The sequence below is a fragment of the Mirounga leonina genome, unplaced genomic scaffold (genome assembly GCF_011800145.1).
Source record: "Mirounga leonina isolate KUSES-001 unplaced genomic scaffold, KU_Mleo_1.0 Mir_53, whole genome shotgun sequence".
Classification (NCBI taxonomy): domain Eukaryota; kingdom Metazoa; phylum Chordata; class Mammalia; order Carnivora; family Phocidae; genus Mirounga; species Mirounga leonina.
Window position 1 is genome coordinate 59,708,955 of NW_023270807.1, and position 8,226 is coordinate 59,717,180.

Below are 8,226 nucleotides of genomic sequence, written 5' to 3' on the forward strand. Positions count from 1 at the left end.
AGTTCAAAAATGAGAAGAAAATCCATAGAAAAAATCTATAAAGAGGCAGCAGACTTGAACAATACTACAGATCAAATGGAACTGACAGACATATCCATATTGAAGCTGAAGGCATCACACTTACTGATTTAAAAATATATTATAACTTTGGTAATCAAAACAATATTGTACAGGCAATAAAAACAGACATATAGATAAATGGAACAGAAGAGAGAATCCAGAAATAGATCCATGCATCTACAGTCAAGGATCTTCAACTAGGATGCCAAGATCACCCAGTTGAGAAAGAGATAATCTCTTCAACAAATATCATTGGGAAACCTGGATATACACATGCAGAAGAATAAGCCTGGACCCTTATCTAACACCATATAAAAAAATCAACTTAAAATGCATTAAAGACTTAAATATAAGACCTGAAACCATAAAAATAACGGAAGAACACATGGGGAGAAATCTTTTTGACATTGGTCTGGGCAATGATTTTTTTGGATATGAACTCCAAAGCACAAGCACCAAAAGTAAAAATTAACAAATGGGACTACATCAAACTAAAAGTTTGTGATCAAATAAAGGAAAAAAAAGTAAAGTGAAAAGACAGACTCTGGAAGGGGAGAAAAAACTGGCAAACTATGTATGTAAAACTAAATGTATATAGTTTTATATATATATATGTATATATATATGTATATATATATACACTTACATGATAAAGAGTTAATATGCATAATATATGAGGAATTCATACAGCTCCATAGCAAAAAAAAAAAAAAAATCAAATAACCCAATTTAAAAATGGGCAAAAGACTGGAATACATGTTTCTTCAAAAGGACATACTAATGGCCAGCGGGTATATGAAAAAGTGCTCAGCAGCACTTACTGTCAAGGGTTTAGCTAAGCTACTCCATGGTATTGCTGCCTCAATTGCATTCTAATTGTCAAAGCAGGCTTTAGTGACCTTAAAATGACAGTAGCCTCCTCATGCAAGCACATGCCCTAGATAACAGTAGCAGAATCACAAGCAATGTAAGCTTCTGATATGACTTCCCTAACAGCCCTTATGATCCACAGTCTCCCCTGCCTCCCAGTGCCTTCCCCTTATGTACCCCCTAGATAAAACCCCTATGTGGCTACTAAAACTCTACTCTTTCAGTTTGAATTGGCCTATCTGGTCATAGCCTGGGAACCCCAAAGTACTTCATTCATGGACCCTAATAAAGACATGAGCTTTAGGTCCTGTATCTCTCTTTCTGCACTCTGCCTTGACCTCCCCGTGTGGCCCCCTGAGGCCTCTGGGTACTTCCTTCAGGACCTTCATTTCAATTCCTGTTGTGGTCTGTTGAACAGATCACCAACCTGCAACCTGTGTCCCACTTAGTAAGTGTTGAGTTGACAAATTCATAACAGTGATCATCAGGGAAATGCAAATCAAAAACACAATGAGATCTTAGTTTACACCTGTTCAAATGGCTATTATTAAAAGACAAACGATAAGTATTGGTGAGGATGTGGGGAGAAGGGGACTCTTATGTACTTCTGGTGGAATTGTAAACTGGTACAGCCATTGTGAAAAATAGTATGGAGGCACCTCAAAAAAATTAAAAACAGAATTACCTTATGATTCAGCACTCTTACTTCTGAACATATATTCAAAGGAAATGAAATCAGGATTTTGAAGCGATATCTGCATCCCCATGTTCACTACAGCACTATTCACAATAGCCAAGCTATGGAAACAACTACATGTCCGTTGTCAGACAGATGGTTAAAGAAAATATAATACACACACACAAGAATATTATGCAGCCATAAAAAAAGAAGGAAATCCTGCCATTAGGTAAAACTACAGAACATTATGTAAGTTAATGTTAGATAAGCCAGACACAGAAGAACAAAAATAATACATGACTTCATCTATGTGTGGAATCTAAGATAGTCAAACCCACAGAAACAGAGTACCATTGTGGTTGCCAGGAGCTAGAGGGTGGGTGAAATGAAAAGATGTTGATAAGGGGTACAAAGCTTCAGTTATGCAATATGAATAGGCTCTGGAGATCTAATGTACAGTAATGTGACTCTACTTAACAGTAATATATTGTACACTAGAAATATGCTAAGAAGGTTGATCTTAAGTGTTCCCGACACATTTACCCACACACGCGTGCACACGCACACACACACACAAATATTAACTATGTGAGGTGCTGGATATGTTAATTTGCTTAATTGTGGTGATTATTTCACAATGTATACATATACAAAGCATCAAGTTGTACACCTTTAAGATATACAATTTTTATCTGTCAATCACGCTTCAATAAAGCTGGAAAAATATTATAAAACATTGCTGAGATAAATTAAAAACCTAAATAAAATAAAAGGATTTACAAAGAGCATATAATGAAAAGACTCAATATTTTTAAGATGGCACTTTCCCAAAATTAACCTATACTTTCAATATAATCTCCATTGTATTCTAACAGAAATAATTTTGTTAATTTGACAAGCTGACTCTAAAATTTATATGTAGGGCCAAAGGAAACAAGCAGAACATAAGCAATTTCTACAAATAAGTAGCATAGTTGGAGAATGCACCCTACCTGATTTCACAACTTATCGTTTAGCTGTTGATAATCAAGACTGTGGGTATCTGTGAAAACATAGACAAACTGATTAGTGATACAGAATAATTAGTTCAAAAATAGACTTACCTCTATGGTCAAGATATGTGATGACCAAAAGTCAATTGAAAAATTATTGTATATTATTATATGTAAGGGAAATTCAAATTACAAGAGGATGCTGCTACATACCTATTCAAGTGTCTAAAATTATAAAGACTGACTATCAAATATTGGTGATGTTGAACAACTGAAGATTTCATACACTACTGGTTGCAATGTAAAGTAGTATAACCATGTTAGAAAATAATTTTGCAGTTTCTTTCAAAGGTAAGCATGTAACAACCATGTGATCAAGTCATTCCACCCCTAGGAATTAACCCTAGACTAAAGAAACCTATGTCCACAAAAAGACTTGACACAAATATTCATATCAGCCTCATCTGTAATAGTCAAAACTGGAAACAATATAAGTGTCCATCACCAGATGAATGGATAAACAGGTTTTGGTGTATTCATACTACTATACTAATATATTACCATACTAATATATACTACTTAGCAATAAATGGGAAAAATATATTGATATAGCAACAGTACGAATTAAAGTCAAAATAATTACACTTAGTGAAAGAAATTAGGCAAAAATGCATCCCATAATTATACACACACACACATGCACACACGCACATACACACACATACACACAAATATAAACACACATATGTAGTTCTAGAAAATACACACTAATCTATGGTGACAGAAAGCAGATGTTTGGATGACTGAGTGCCTGGGATGAAGAAAAAGTTAGATTACAAGGAGACATGAGGAAATGTTGTTGGGTGAAGTAACTTTGTTATTTTTAATTCTGGTGTTGGTCAAAAGGTATACACTGCATCAAAACTGAGCCAATTTAGGGCGCCTGGGTGGCTCAGTTGGTTAAGCGACTGCCTTCGGCTCAGGTCATGGTCCCAGAGTCCTGGGATCGAGTCCCACATCGGGCTCCCGGCTCAGCAGGGAGCCTGTTTCTCCCTCTGACCCTCTCCCCTTTCATGCTGTTTCTCTCTCTCTCTCTCTCTCAAATAAATAAACAAATAAAATCTTAAAAAAAACCTGAGCCAATCTAATATTTTATTTGCAATTTATTGTGGTTGAATTGTAACTCAACAAAATGGAAAAAATTAAAAAATTGTATAATTGCCTACAAAATATGTTATATTTACAGGTGATAATAACTATACAGGAAGCCCATGAAAATAAAAACATGGAAATATGAAAAGTAATTATTGTAGGTTTATAGACTATATTTTTATTGTAATAATTTGTCAATGTATTGTGTTCCTCTGTAATTGTCTGACATACTAAAAATATTTAGTGCAAAATTGTTCCAACTAGAGAAAGGGAAGTTGGTTAAAATAATTTTTAACATCTTGTTATACCATACTTTTAATTTAAAAAGAGAGGAAATAATAACTTTGAGAGGCAAAATAAGGCTGTTATGGGTGTAAAATTTAGCTAATTTTATGTGAAGATGTGATTGAACCAAGAATCAAATTTTTAGTAACACATTCCTATAAGACATATTATGTAATAAAGTAGTAATATAGAATCACAAATTTCATAAATTAGAGTAACAGTTTAAGCTCCCCAAGGGTGTTTTAGTTGTATGGAAATAGAAGTAATTCTAAAGAATATAGGGAGAAGCCTAATGTAATCATATTCCTAACTGGTTAACAGTATTCATGTCTGGCAGGGACTAGCAACTGGTATTAGGGATATTCAAAAAGAGAACACTTAGAATCCAGGTAAGAAGTGGTTATCAAATTTAAGTGGTGCTAGCAAAACTGGAAAAAAACACATCTGCATCCAAGAGACATTACAGAAAATAAAATATGTTTAGTCAACACATGGACAAATATGTCCTAGAGTATTTAAAATATGACTTCACCGAGGACACTTTAAAAATGGATAGACCAACAATAAGATTATAACTGTCTTCAAAGTTTATTTCTTTGCAGACTTAAAGAATTTCTCAGAAATTTTATTTTCTATCAGGTTAATAGGGAAAATAATGGGAAGAAAGATGAGTTCTTATAATACAAATCCTCATACATTTGCTAATTTGTAATAAACCTTTTCAGGTCTCAACAAAATTAAAGATTGTAGCAGATTTTTTTAATCAAGGGAAAGTATTAATGCTGAAATTTATGAAAATTGATAGAACCTAAAATACCATGGGCCTATGGCACTCTTGTGGGATACAAATTTGAAATAAACTTCAATCAAATTATGCTGGTTTTATAATGTATATTTATAACAATAGTATCTTTATAACAACAGAATTACAATTCTTTCAAATTAATTATGATTTTATATTAATATTTGCATAGTTTAGATGCAGTGTTTTCATGCTATTTTATTTTCTGGGAAGGGACTCCATTATGAAAATATCTTTTATTCTAGATGAATAAGGTCATTCGTGTGTGATTTGGACAGTAATTATATGTTACACTAAATTTAAATAAAATGTTATTTTTAGCCTTCCTTATCATACACCCCACATAAACATACCTAATTTTTGTAGGTAATGGTCAAAATAATCATAAAAGTTTGTTCCTGCTGTAGATAATATTTCCGGAAAAATGCATACTCTGTATTATAGTCAATTGTAGCTGAAAGTCTCCATTCAGTTAAATGTGTCCTTAATACAGCAGTAAACTGAACTTTCAAAAATAATTCCAGCTAGAGCAACGACAAGAAAAAGATTTAAAAAGCCATCTTCTTCATTTTTAGATTTTATCATTGTCATCTTTATACTCAGCTGACTTCAAAGGTATCTCTGCATATTCACTTGTCACCTTGTTCATGATGTCTGTTGTTATTACTGGCTCATGGCCCTATCTAATTACTTCTGAAACAAACTGTACTATAAGGTAGGAAATGAAATCTAAAAATAGTCAAAGACCTAGATGACCCCCTAAGACAATCTAGTTTGTAAATATAGCATTGATTCAGCTCTCTACTAGTTTCTTTAGGAGGAAGTAAACATTTTTGAGAAGGGTGTTTCAGATGTTCACAGAAGCATGAGAATTAGACAAGGAAACAAGTAAATACAACTGCCATTATAAAAGGAAGCTCTAGTGAATTACACATGTGTATGTATGTTTTTAAATAGCTTGCTCAATTATATGTTTGCTTTAATAATATTTTTCTCTTCTCTATATGTCTTGCACGTAGGTCTAAAGCAGGGCTTAATTTTGAAGGCTCTTGGAGAACAAAGGCCACAATTTAGATCAATCATTATTTCTCTATGTGTCCTATTGCGATATTTAATGCAACCAAGCTCATAATAGTTGTTTTGTGATCATGATTACTTCTTAAAAATTTCATACAAAGTTTTAGCTGTAAAGTTCCAGTTACTTTAAGATATATCAGCATAATTTTCTAGCAATTTTACTTAAGAAGCAATGACAGTCTGCATTCTTAGAATTTAAATTATGTTTCATCTAGAAACAACAAGACTCTAACTTTGAGTCTCTTCAATTAGTACTAATGTGATATAATGACAAAATTAGTCCAGAGGATGTTCAAAATTTTAGAGATAAATCACGCCACAAGGAGTTTCACACTTAAGAATACCAATTGATCTCTTGCATCCATTTTTGAAGCAAATTCAAGCAAAATCACTGAGCAAAATCATGCTCTCAGTAACTGAATACTTTCTCAGGTCAAATGTTGTTTCATAACATGAAAAAAAGTTAGAAATGTGACCAGTGAGATTATTTTTCTTCATGTTTAATCAGCCAATTGCAAAATGTTAATAATCAAGTGGAACACATGGTGAAAATACTTCACTTTAAAACTTAACTGTGATTATGAACTACACGCAATCCAAATTTAGGGAAACAGAAAAAATAAAAGTTAGCTAAAACTTTGATAACCAAGAATCATAATTCAATTTAATAATATGCATCTTTGCCTCATGAGTTAATCAACAGGTATTTAATAAGTCTATATTTATTATGTGCTCTTTCATTTTCTTACTCAATAAATTTTGTGTAAAACTTCACCAAATCTCTAGTCTCCAAATCACCACAATCTGTTCATATTTATAAGTTCTATTCTGACCTATTTTTCTTCACTATTGAGCCATAATTGCATGAGAAATCAATGACTTACTCTCTTTCCCAAACCTGAAGTGTCTTTCTTGTCTTTTCAGCACACATGCTCTGCAATACCACCACAACCATAAATAATCTTTTATAAATTCCCAGTCCTTTTCTTAAGCTGCCAAAAAAAAAAAAAAAATCACAGAAATCTATGTATTGGGTTCACTACAATTCTCCTTCTACATTTTAACTTGACCGTAAATATCACCTATATGTTTTTTTGTACCTCTTCTTACTAACTCTCCCATTTTTCTAAATTTTTATTCTAAGTTTATCTCCCTCTTTAGACTGCCTACATCCTCTTCATTCTAAAGAGAAAAACTTACCTTGGACATTACTGAAATAAATGAACCATTTGATAATACCTCTCTTGACTTCCTCCTCTACTGCCTCTAAATTTATTTATACCACTGTCTTTAAATTTATAATGAGATGTGTCTTTGTTGGCATTTTCTCAAAATCAGGATAGTAACTGTTAGCCTGTCTCAGTGCTTATTTTTAGTAGGGGGAGAGTAAATAAACTTTTGGAGCTTTGTGTTGAAATCAACTGAAGGGACGTTTTGCTGTACTGAGGAAGTATTCAAATATGAAAAAAAAGATCTGAAAATCAAGAGTCTTTGAGCTTTTAAACATTGCACAGAAAAAAATTATAATTCTAGGGATGCCTGGGTGGCTCAGTCGGTTAAGTGTCCAACTCTTGATCTCAGCTCAGGTCATTATCTCAGGATCGTGAGTTCAAGCCCCACATTGGGTGTGGAGCTTATGTAATAAAAAAATATACATATAATTCTAAAAACACTATTTGAACCATGAGATTATGGTTTTACTTAGCTATTCAATTCCATAAGATCAGAGGATATAAATATAGTAACGGAGATGGGTGGGGTAGGGTGAAATAGACTTTGCATCAAAGTGCCAGACACATTCATCTCTAACTCCACCAATAGTTTTATGAATTTAATAGTTAGAAATAACTTTTTTAAGTTTTTATTTAAATTCCAGTTAGTTAACTTAGAGTGTAACATTAGTTTCAGGTGTACAATATAGTGATTCAACATTTCCACACATCAACTGGTGCTCATCACAACAAGTGCACTCCTTAATCCCCATCACCTATTTCACCCTTCCCCCCACCCACCTCCCATCTGGTAACCGTTAGTGTGTTCTCTTAGTTATGAGGCCATTTCCTGGTTTGCTTCTCTCTAACATTATGGAGGTTTCTCAAAATGTTAAAAATAGAACTACCCTATGATCCACCAATTGCGCTACTAGGTATTTACCCAATTACAAAAAATACTAAATCAAAGGGATACATGCACCCTGATGTTTATAGCAGCATTATCTACAATAGCCAAAACAGCCCAAATATCCATCAACTGATGAATGGGAGAAGAAGAAGAAGAAGAAGAAGAAGAAGAAGAAGAAGAAGAAGAAG

General features: G+C 33.2%; 1 long non-coding RNA gene across 1 annotated transcript in view; it reads right to left on the minus strand.

The window, feature by feature from the left end:
* Positions 1 to 8,226, minus strand: part of LOC118001242 — a 97,747-nt gene that overhangs the window by 79,365 nt on the left and 10,156 nt on the right. Inside the window, exon 2 of the long non-coding RNA XR_004676656.1 lies at positions 2,602 to 2,651. This is a non-coding gene — a long non-coding RNA (uncharacterized LOC118001242). The remainder of the gene's footprint in view (positions 1 to 2,601; positions 2,652 to 8,226) is intronic.